Raw genomic sequence first — 11,891 nt, 5'->3', positions numbered from 1 at the left:
TTTGCAGCCCACTCTGTTGGATAGGATCCGAGAGAAACAGAGTGGAGATCCATACTTGTCGAGGATTCGAGAGCAGCTAGATCAGGGACAGACTGAGGGCTTTTCTGTGGACAGTTCAGGAGTACTACGGTACAGGGACCGACTGTGTGTGCCTGTGGATTCAGGGATCCGAGAGGACATCTTGAGGGAGGCTCATTATTCTCCTTATACGGTTCACCCAGGCGGAACCAAGATGTATAAGGATTTAAAGGCACAGTTCTGGTGGAATGGAATGAAGAGAGACATTGGCAGATTTGTGGTTCAGTGTCTGACTTGCCAACAGGTGAAAGCCGAGCACCAGGTATCTGCTGGCAAGCTTCAGAGTCTGTAAGTGCCCAAGTGGAAGTGGGAGCAGATCATGATGGATTTCATCGTGGGATTGCCTAGAGCACAGAGTGGTTGTGATGCTATTTGGGTGATAGTGGACAGATTGACCAAGTCTGCTCACTTCTTACCAGTTTAGACCACCTGGTCCAGAGAGAGACTCGCACAGCTTTACCTGGAGGAGATTGTTAGGTTGCATGGTGTGCCGGTGTCGATTGTATCAGACAGAGACCCGAGGTTCGTGTCCTAATTTTGGAGGAGTCTTCAGACAGCCTTGGGCACTCAACTGTATTTTAGTACGGCGTTCCACCCACAGTCAGATGGTCAGTCAGAGCCGACCATTTAGACTCTAGAGGACATGCTGAGGGCATGCGTCCTGAACTTTGGAGGAAGGTGGTATCGACATTTGTTACTGGTTGAGTTTGCGTACAACAACAGCTATCAAACGAGCATGCAGATGGCTCCGTTTGAGGTGTTGTATGGACGCAGATGTCGATCCCCTTTGTGTTGGAGTGATGTGGGTGAAAGGAAGACGCTAGGGCCTGAGATTTTGCTAGAAGCTGAGGAAAAGGTGAGAGTTGTTCGACGACACCTTTTGACAGCCCAGAGCCGCCAGAGGAGCTACGCCGATACCAGGAGACGAGACTTAGAGTTTCAAATTAGAGATCATGTATTCCTCAAAGTCTCGCTATCTAGAGGGATCCGCCGATTTGGAGTACGTGGAAAGCTCAGTCCACATTTCGTTGGCCTTTTCGAGGTATTGGAGAGAGTGGGACCAGTTGCTTACAGGATCGCTTTACCCCCGCGACTAGCTGGCATTCACGATGTCTTCCACGTCTCAGCATTGAGAAGATACGTGTTCGATCCTTATCACGTGATCGACTTCACTCCACTAGAGATTGGCGAGGATCTGAGATACGAGGAGCGACCGTTGCGGATTCTTGCTTTGGAGACGAAAGAATTGCGCAACTGGGTCATTCCGTATGTGAAGGTGCAGTGGAGTAATCACGAGGAGCGGGAGGCTACTTGGGAACCTGAGACGGTGATGAGAGAGTCCTATCCCTATCTTTTCGATACCCTGAGCTGAGGTATGTTTAAATTTCGGGGACGAAACTTTTTGCAGTAGGGGATAATGTGAGATCCCTAGTGTTTGGCAGCTGAGGCTTGTCGACAGCTCTGGAGAGTGTCGGGACAAGTCTGAGTCGCGTTGGTGTGAAATAGACGCAAAGCGGACTCTGTGCGATGCGAGAGCAGCATTTAGCAAGAGAACCTGCAAATAGCAGGTTTCTCTGCTTGCTGTACCTATACAGCCAGCAGTGTATACCGGCACACTGCACAGGCTGCGCACAGACTGCTCTTGGGTTGGCTTCTAGTACCGGTACGTGGGCCCGTGTACCAGTACACCAGGGTAGGTGAGAGGGTGTTTTGGTCTTTTTTCCACCTCGTTCGTGTCACCCATTCCCTCCCTCTCTATTTAGACATGTAGAGCAGAGAGAGAGAGAGTTTTCTCTGGCTTCTTCTCCTCTCTCTCTCTAGTTTGGTCTGATCGTGGAGGAGCTCGAGTGGAGTTCGAATTTCGCCGATGTCGCGCCGCGGGGCCTTTCGGGAGTGTCTTCGTTGTTGTAGCGCTGCGAGAAGGCTGGGCGAGCATGGATTTTTGCTGTTCTCGACATCGCGCCGGAGTTCGGATAGAGGTTGAGGTGAGGTGTTCATCAAATTCCTTCAACTGTTGCAAGTCCTTACTACTTCAAGCTCAAGGATGCTGTTTTTGCAGAATTTTCGCGTTGACCGTCGGTGTTTCAACTCGTACACGACGTAGGAGTGTCCGATTGTGACGAAACTTGGTTCGTTGGATTTGGGACTGCGAGAGGAATCCACGAAGCCTAAAGATTGCTGAATTTGGTGAAGGTTAGCTTGATTGAACTCCTATTTTACTCTGTTACTATTGTATTTGGACAGAATTAATGGATTTCGATATGTAGAGCTTGGAGATAGCTTGATTTCTGGACTTGGAGGGTTTCAGTAGATCCAGCAGGGGTTATTATTGGTTCGAGACTCCCTTCGCTGCCAGGAGTTAGCATTTGAGGTGGGTTAATCATCGGTTTGTCTTCTAAGTATAAAAATATGGCGACATGTGTAGTTCTAGCTTGTTGCATATTCGGTTTTCTCAATTCATGGATTTTGGACATATATATATATATATATGTAGAATCTGAATTTGGAGCTTAATATTGTGACTAGATATTGACACATGTTGGATTTGGATTTGACTTGGGAGAAAACTGCGAATATAACCTGTCATATGTTTAAACTACCTGATTTAGCTCTAGGAGCCGTTGTAATTTTGTATCGTCGCAGTATTGATGTGACGGATACCCCATATAGTTTAGAGTTCAGTTACTCTCGTGCTGGGATGCCTAGCGTATTTTTACAGTATCGTTCAGACTGTTCCGGATTGTTGGGTGCCGTCGGAGTTGACGGTAGACCCATATCGTCATTTTGGCGTCAGATTGTGCCGAGGGCACGTGACCTGTTGGTTGTTAGATCAGTTGGACCCTGTTACTTGTCTTTGGCTTGTGAGAGCCTGATTGAGCTCGACAGAGATACGCTGCATACTCGGTTGGGTAGCTCTCACGAGTGCCACTCCGGAGACGGGCGCTGTGCTTTCGCGTTGGTGTCGTTCATTGCCGGTTGGACTTGCTCTCCACGGACTGGATAGTGTGGAGGTAGCTGGATAGTCCCAACTGGACGGGACGGGTGTATTCACAGTCCCTGGGACGGGTATGTTTACAGTCCCTAAAGAGATTGGGTCAGGATTGACATTTCTACAGTAGGTTAGTTTAGAGCTTGATAGTGTAATAACTCGTAGCTGTAGATTTTATTCCAGCATTTATTGCTATCTTCGCTCCCTTCTATAGACTTAGTGGGTGGACCAATGATGTTGAGGGCGGCACCCACTGAGGACTACTTGTTTTTACAATAGTTCTCACGCCCTGTTGTTACTCCGTTTTTGCAGAGCCATCGTTTTCGGCTGCTACTATTGCTGATCAGGATCGAGGCAAGGACGTCGCGAGTTAGAGCCCTACCAGACGAGCCGAGCTAGAGGTGCCCCTACAGTAGATAACTGTTTTGTTGGAGTTCATGTACATACAGACGTGTAACTCGCGAGTGCGAGTAGTTTTGTATCTGAGTTTTGGCGTATGTATATGGAACTCGGTTTGTTTTTGTTACTGGTTCTTCTAGCAACTCTATACTACTGTTTGTAGTATTGTATGTTTTACAGGTACAGCTATCGCTTCGTATACGAGAAAAATTTCTTTGTATACGACGGATTTGTCGGCATGCCCGGGGAACGTGTAATCCGGGGCGTGACAAAAGTGGATTTTCTTCAATATTCATAACAACATAATCAGGGCCAAAATCTTTTGCTACTCTGTTTCGTTTACTTCTTCTTGGTTCAAAAATATTTTCTTCTTGATTTTACCAGAAAGAGTTTGAAGAACTCGGTTTATTTGAAACACTTTTAAAATCTTGACCCCTACTATTTTTCGATTTATAAGAAAACTTTTTTTCATGAAAAATAGCATCTCTTGATTAAAAAATTACATTATTTTCAATATCTAAAAATCTATAGGCTGTACTGTTCAAAACATATCTAAGGAAAACACAAGTAGCAGCTTTAACGCCCAATTTGGGTCTTTTAGGGTCTGCTAGCCTCACATATACTAGACAATCCGACACTTTAAGATATCCCAAATTTGGCTTATACCCTTTCCATAATTCAAAGGGTGTCATCTTAAACTTCTTATGTGGCACGCGATTCAAGACATAACATGCAGTTAAAATGGCTTCACCCTAAAGATTTAGGGGTACACCAGTATCAACTATCATGGCATTTGTTAGCTCAATAAGTGTTCTATTTTTTCTCTCAGCTACTCCATTTGAGGCAGGTGAATATGGAGCAGTAGTCTCATGGATTATTCCTAAAAACTGAGCGAAAGAGTTGAATCCCGAAGATTCATACTCACGACCCCGATCACTTCTAATTCTCTTTATCTTTTTACCGAATTGATTTTCTATTTCATGGAGGAAATCTTTAAATTTTTCAAAAGCATCACTTTTATTTTTTAATAATAAACATAAGTATATTTAGAAAAATCATCGATAAAAGTGATAAAATATCTATTTCCTCCACGAGTTAGATTACCTTCAAATTCACAAATATCACTGTGAATTAGCTCAAGTAATTCGGTACTTCTTTCAATACTTTTATGAGGTCGTTTAGTGATTTTTGACTTACTACATGTTTCACATTTGTCAAAATCACTATTCAGTCTGGGAATTAATTCTAAACTACTCATCAAGCTAACATATCTTCTGATGATATGACACAAATGAGCATGCTAAAAATTCATAGAAGAAAGCATGTAAGCAGAAGTAGATGATACTTTATTCTCAATGTTTAGTTTAAACATTCCGTCGCATGGATAACCTTTACCTACAAACTTTCCATTTTTTGAAATCACATACTGATCAGACTCGATGGTCTGTTTGAAGCCAGCTTTACTAAGAAGAAAACTTAATACCAAGTTCTTCCTAATCGAGGGTATATACAACACATCTTTCAAGATAAGCACCGTTCCAGAAGAAAATTTTAACTCGACCTCACCACTCCCTAAAACTTCAGAAGTATGTGAATCACCAAGCATAATACTTCTTGGTTGTTCATATGGAGTATATGTTTTAAACCAAGTCTCATCATGACTGACATGCCTATTGGCACCAGAGTCTGTCCACCATCTTTCAACATTCTCCACTAAGCATATGTCTGTTATCATCGCCACAAGTGGTTCCTCGGTAACATTAGCTTGAGGTAAAGCTCTCTGTTTCCGGTATTTACAAGTTCGAGCAATATGCCCACTTTTGCCACAGACATAGCAAACTATATTTTTCACATTTGAAGGAGGTCCTTGGTCATTTTTCTTAAATTGAGGCCTATCACTGTTCTTTCTAATTTTCTTCTTAGGCTTCAAGTATGTATTTCTAGAACGATTGTTATTAGGTAAAGTATTAGAAGATACTAAGTTTACCTTAGTGGCGCTAGCATCATTCTCTTTTGCTTCAAGTGCATCTTGGCCTTTTGCCTCCTCTTCCACGCGAATACGTGCGATTAATGTCTTGAGAGACATCTCCTTTTGCTTGTTGAGATTTCCGGCAGTATCGTTGAACTTTTCACGTGTAGCCTCCATTCTTGAATCTCCTTAAAATTGTTGGTGTATATATTCAAAAAATAGAGGCTAGCTATAAAATAATTTTAAAAAGTGTCAACAAGTCGATCAAGTCGAGGCACGGATATCTCGCTCTCTTTAAAGAGATTCAAGCCCTCTGCGGTTGGCAAAGCCTTTGAACCGATGCAACAGAGCACTAACTTGTCCCCTCTAGGATACAACGGCTCAACTCTCGTCGTGTGGCTTCACCAACTCTGCACAAGTAGATGAGCCCGAAGCTCCACCAAAAGAAACATCTTTCTTTGACCTTCTCTCTCTCAAGTATAATTAAAATAACTTTGTTGTTTTTTTTGAGTTGTGGTGTAGAAGAGAATAGAGAAGCCCTCTATTTATAGGCATCTTAGTCCCATAAGTTATGAGAGAAGAAAACCTATCTTACACAACATTTAAGCCCCGTTTGGATCGCGGGATAAGCGGGGATAACGAAAGTTATCCCCGCTATTCCGCCAAACGGGGTGAAATTTGGCCGGGATATTTTATCCCGGTCAAACCTTGCTATTCCCGGTTATCCCGGAATAGCAAGGGATTTGCTATTCCACCATTTTGGTGGAATAGTGCTATTCCAATGTTTAATTTCAAACTTAATTAAACTTATAAATTGAATTAAACTAAATTATATAAATATAATATGTTATATATTATAATACATTATTTTTATTATAAAATTATTAATTGTACTATATTAATACATATTATTTATATTTAAATATTATAATAAAATTTATAATAAATTATATTTAAATATTATAATAAATTCTTTTTATTAAATTTAAGTTTAAGTAGAATTTTTAAAAAATTTATAAATTTATTATAATAAATTATTTTTATTAATTGTTCCCACCACTATTCTTATTTTAAAATTTTAAAAATTAAAAATTTAAATTTTTAAAATTTATAATTTATAATCTCAAAATTAAAGTTTATAATTTTAAATTTTAAATTTAAATTTTGATATTTTAATTTGAAATTTAAAATTTGATATTTTATATTTTTCAAATTTAAATATGATCTTAAATTTAAAGTTTGAAATTTAAAATTTAAAATTTTGAATTTAAAATTTGAGATTTTAAATTTCAAAGTTAAAATTTTAAATTTAGAAATATAAATTAAAAAATTTAAAAATTCAAATTCAAATATAATAAGTGGATAATATCATTATTTTTTATTTACAAAACTCATTATCTTTCTTATTCCATCTTACCTAACCAAACGTTATTTTTTTTATTCCAGGAATAACCCAATTTTCATCCAAACGTAAAATTGATCTAATCCTCGCTTATACCTCAATTTATACCTATCCCTGGAATAGCCATTTTTTCCTTATCCCCGAACCAAACGATACCTTAAAGTTTAGGTTATACGAGATGAAAGTATATGTTGCAAGTGTTTAAAACCCATACGTTACAAGATATTTAGTGTTAGCTTTGCAAAGTAAATGTACTAACGTTAATCTCATTTGATGTAGGGCAAAGTATAGGTTTAAAATGTTTACATTGAATGCAAGTAAAGTGAAGTTGTAACTTCGCTAACCATAAACTCAATAAATTTTCGTAATTAATAATAAAATATAACAACAATTTTTATTTAATCTTATCATCCAATAATACTTTAGCTTATAAACTGAAAAAAGGTTAATTTGCATTCTATTTAACTTTGATATATAATTGAAATTAAATAAAATTAATTTACTGCAATTCTCTCTAATTTTTCTACTAACTTAGGTGATTCCAATTAAAAAAATAAAATAATTTTACATACACAACCAAATTCCAACCAAATTCCATCCAAATTCTTAAGTAAATTATTTTTAAATTTAATCACAATGGCTTCCGAATTAATAAACGATCACTAAACGGATTTAGGCTATTAAAACTTCTAAACTTTTCAAACTGGGCAACGCAACCAAATTTTGTGATTATATAATATTATTTTGCAATATCTGAGATATTTAAATTAGGAGAATTCAAAATTTGAATTTTGAATTTGATTTATACATATATATATATATATATATATATATATATATATATATATATATATATATATAAATATAAATAATATGTATATATATGTATGTGGTGTTTGGAACCGGTGAGATGATGGGTTCCATCGCGGATCTGCGATCAATTCAAGCGAAACAAAATCGTGATCTCGATGGTTCGGTAATGCCGGAAGCGTTGGCGCAGTCCGTTCAAAAATCCGATGGACGGATCTCTTGATATCGCTCGATTTTCGAGAAGGGGTCGAATTTGGCGAAACGGAATTTTCACAAAAGTTGCCCCGGCGACCTCTCCCGCCGGTCGCTGCCGCTCTCGAGCGCCGCCGCCATGTTTGTAGTAGCCTGGGGCGAGTCCAGGCTGGTGCGGTCGAGCCTTGCCATGCCGTCCTCCCAGCCACCGGCAGCCGTCGCCCACCTCTCCACTCGGTCCCAAGGGGACCCTGCTCCACCTCTCCGGCCGCCCCGACCCTTGCCGTGGCCGGAGAAGCCACCTGAACCTGAGGCTCATCTATGTCAGCTCGAGTTGCTCCAGCACTGCCACCGCCAGCTAGCGCAAGCGCCGGCCTCCTCCAGTCAGCCACACCCCCCTGCCGCCTGTAGAGAACTGGAATTTTAGCTGAGGCTTGTCGACAGCTCTGGAGAGTGTCGGGACAAGTCCGGGTCGCGTTCGCGCGAAGTCGACGCCAAACGGGCCTTTTGGTAACTTGAGAGCAGCGTGTATCTTGAAGATCTGCGAAATAGCAGATTTTCAGTGAGCTGTACCGGTACAAATCTGGTTTGTACCGGTACAAAGTGGAAGCAGGGTGCAAGTTGACTTTTTGGCCATCTTGTCACATCACCCCCCTTTAACCCTTACCTTGGAGCAGAGAGGAGAGAGAGAGGGAAGCTTCTTCATGCTGCTGCTGCTGTGCTTCTTCTTCCTCTCCTTCTACTTTCCTTAGCAACCTAGAGTGTTGGAGGAGCTCAAGAGAAGCTCGAGCTTCGTCGACGACGCGCCGCAGAGCGGATCGAGCGAGTTTCGACGAGGTGCTGCTCGCAGGGAGGGTTTGTCGAGGTGAGTGGCTCCTTGAGATCGCTTTTATGGCTTTAAACTTCTACGATTTTCAAACTGCACTGCTGCTGCTGCTGATTCCAGCGTCGACCCGCAGAGTTTTGACTCGTATTCCGCGCAGGAGCATCGGAACGTGACGCGACTTGATTCGTTGGAACCGAGACTTCGAGACGAATCCATAGGATCCTTACTCGCCCGATTTGGAGAAGGTTTGCTCTGTCGAAATCCCTTTTTACTGAGTTGCTGTTTGCCGAGCAGACTCTGAAGTGCTGATTGCTGATTCCAGCATCGACCCGCCGTGTTTTACCTAGTTCTCTGTGTAGGAGTGTCGAAACGCGACGAAATTTGGCGTGCTAGATTCGCGACTTCGAGACGAAGATTCTGAGCCCAAGATCGCGATTTTTGGAGCAGGTTTGCCCTGTCGAACCCTAGTTTTACTAGGCTGCTGTTTGCCGAGCAGATTTCAGAGATGCTGTTTCGCAGGTTCCAGCGTCGACGTTTCGTATTCTGGCCCGTTCTCTGCGTAGGAGCGTCGGAATTCAGCGAAACCTGGGCCATTGGATTCGTGACTTCGAGACGAAGCTTCAGAACCCTTGTTTGCTGAATTTGGATAAGGTTAGCTTGGTCGGATTTAATGTTTTCTTCGCTGCTGTTTTCTGGGCAGATTTCGTGATTTTGAGTGTAATTGGGTTTACTTCTTCGCAGCAGGAGAACCGGGGACTTCGACGGACCAGCGAGGGATCAATTTGGATCCGGGCCACTTTCTTCGCTGCCAGGAGTTGCTTGAGAGGTGGGTTCATCGGTTTTTGCCTCTAAGTACATATTAGTCGACTTGTATGCTTTGTTCGTTGAACACTAAATGAGGTAGCTCAAATTCATGGATTAGTATATTAAAAACCTGAATTGGGAGCATGCTTAGTGAGTGATGATAATTGATACTTGTTGGACTTGGATTTGACTTAGGAGAAAACCCCGAATTGATCGTCATTTACATACACTGCCGGATTTAGCTCTAGGAGCCGTGTTGCATTGTATCGTCGTGGGCTTTGTGCGATGGATACCCAGGATAGTGTAGCTTGTGTTTGTGCTCGTGCTGGGACGCCGAGCTTATACTAGCTGAGTGTAGACTGTTACGGGGTGTCGGGCGCCGTCGGGGCAGGCGGTGGGCCCCAAAGTCGGTTTTGGTTACTTGGGTTTGGCTGGTTAGGGCCTGATTGAGCTCGACAGAGCTACGCTGCATACTCGGCTGGGTAGCTCCCCCGAGTGCCACTCCGGAGTTAGGCTTTGTGCTTTCGCGTCGGTGTCGGGTAGTGCAGGTTGGACTTGCTCTCCACTGAGGTTTAGAGTGGGGGTAGCTGTGCAGTCACAACCGGGCACGGGACGGGTGCGTTCACAGTCCCAGGGACGGGTGCGTTCACAGTCCCCTTCGGATTGGGTCTGGTTGACTTGAGTCTATAGGTGTTAGTTCTGGGCATGATAGCATAGCGACTTGTAGCTGTAGAGAGTTTCCAGCTTCATTTTCTTCTATCTTGCTTACCCTGTAGACTTAGTGGGTGGACCGATGTTGTTTAGGGCGGCACCCACTGAGGACTACTTGCTTTTATAGTAGTTCTCACGCCCTCTTTCTTCCACCGATGTTGCAGGGCCTTCTGTTTCGGCTGCTGCTCCTTCTGAGGCGGACCGCGGGAAAGGCGTGGCGAGTTAGAGCCTACCCTTCGAGTACAGTGCTAGAGGACTCCCGCTGCAGGTAGTGACAGTTTTTGTTCGGGCGCTTTTGTACATACAGTTGAACTCGCTGGAGCGAGTAGTGTTCTTTTGTATCCGTGGCTGATGTAGGTATATTAAGTTTGTTATTTCTACCTGCTTGTTTATAGTTTACTTCAGCTCTATACTACTGCTTGTAGTATTGTATGTTTATACAGGTTCAGCTACGCTTCGTATACCGGAGAAATTCTCTTGTATACGGCGGATTTGTCGGCGTGCCCGGGGGACTGTGCAACCCGGGGCGTGACAGATTAAGTTGGTATCAGAGCCTAGCTTTAGGTCGTTGGGACCTAGGAACCCTAAGCTGGTAAACCATAGGAAAGCTTGACGCGAGAGGCGTGATTTAACGCGAAAGTCACTAATTGATTGTTCTAACTTATCCTAGAGTGGAGTGAGTGACTGAAGGAGTGTCTGTTTCGGTCCAGAAAATTATGTTGGCTGCAGACGACATAATTTTGAGGAGAAACAGGGACCGCCTTCGAGACTTTCGTTGATTGGGTCGAGTGTTTGTGTTTTTCTGACCCCCATGTCCTTTAAATGCAGCTATGCGTCGACGCAGAGGACGTCCGTCACTTAGGGATCGCGCCCCACTACCGCCGCCACCGCCCCAGATACCCGAGCAGGAGGAGGAGGGTACCCGACCTGAGACAGGTGTACCCTCTGTACTGGAGCCGAGCGCTCGACCGGGGACCAGTGCCCAGCTCGACTTGAGCGCCCAGTTGGCTGCCCTGACTCAGGTGACGAGGCAGCAGGGATTGTTGTTACAGCGGATGTGCGAGAGATTAGACGCATCGCCGAGTACAGCATCGGGTGCACCAGCTCAGCCTACTCCACCTCCCCCTACTCCACCTACTGCACCAGTCGCCGCCATACCCCCACCAGCAGAGATACCTCCAGCACCAGTTGCGCCGGCTCGAGGACTAGTCCAGTCGACCGCGGCGGAGCAAGAGCGGATGACGGAGTTACTGTTTCGTTTCCGCCGCTTAGACCCACCAACGTTTGACGGGGATTGTGCTGAGCCATGGGTAGTGGAGAGCTGGATCAGCGCGATGGAGAGGATATTTGAGGACATGTACGTCCTAGAGGATCTGGACCAGGTTCATTTAGGGGTCAATTGCTTAGTTGGGGACGCCCGTGATTGGTGGAAGAGGATGAGACGCTACCAGGGAGTTGTAGCTTCACAGACGAGCTGGGATGAGTTTTGCGGGATGCTGTACGGCACGTATTTCCCTGACAGTGTAAAGCAGGGGATTGAAGAAAACTTGAAGAGGATACAGCAGGGGGATTGCACAGTTCGGGAGTACGTTCGGGAGTTTACGCGACTCCTGAACTGTGTGCCTTTTGTAGCTAGAGATGAGGTACATCGGGTGTATCTTTTCGAGCAGGGCTTGAGGCCGGATCTCTACAGGTTCGTTAGGGCGCGGAG

General features: G+C 43.6%; 1 long non-coding RNA gene across 3 annotated transcripts; it reads left to right on the top strand.

The window, feature by feature from the left end:
* LOC109709469 lies at positions 8,667-10,542 on the top strand. 3 transcript variants are annotated; one of them, XR_002216117.1, is made up of 6 exons: positions 8,667-8,704; positions 8,823-8,910; positions 9,025-9,112; positions 9,185-9,316; positions 9,410-9,491; positions 10,345-10,542. It is a non-coding gene; the product is annotated as an uncharacterized LOC109709469 (long non-coding RNA). The 3 variants fall into 3 exon arrangements; XR_002216115.1 differs by having other exon boundaries at positions 9,407-9,491; XR_002216116.1 differs by having other exon boundaries at positions 8,669-8,704; positions 8,799-8,910; positions 9,407-9,491.

The sequence above is a fragment of the Ananas comosus genome, linkage group 4 (assembly GCF_001540865.1).
Source record: "Ananas comosus cultivar F153 linkage group 4, ASM154086v1, whole genome shotgun sequence".
In the NCBI taxonomy this organism is placed as follows: domain Eukaryota; kingdom Viridiplantae; phylum Streptophyta; class Magnoliopsida; order Poales; family Bromeliaceae; genus Ananas; species Ananas comosus.
The sequence above is the reverse complement of the archived record's forward strand: the minus strand, read 5'-3'. Positions and strand labels throughout refer to the sequence as shown.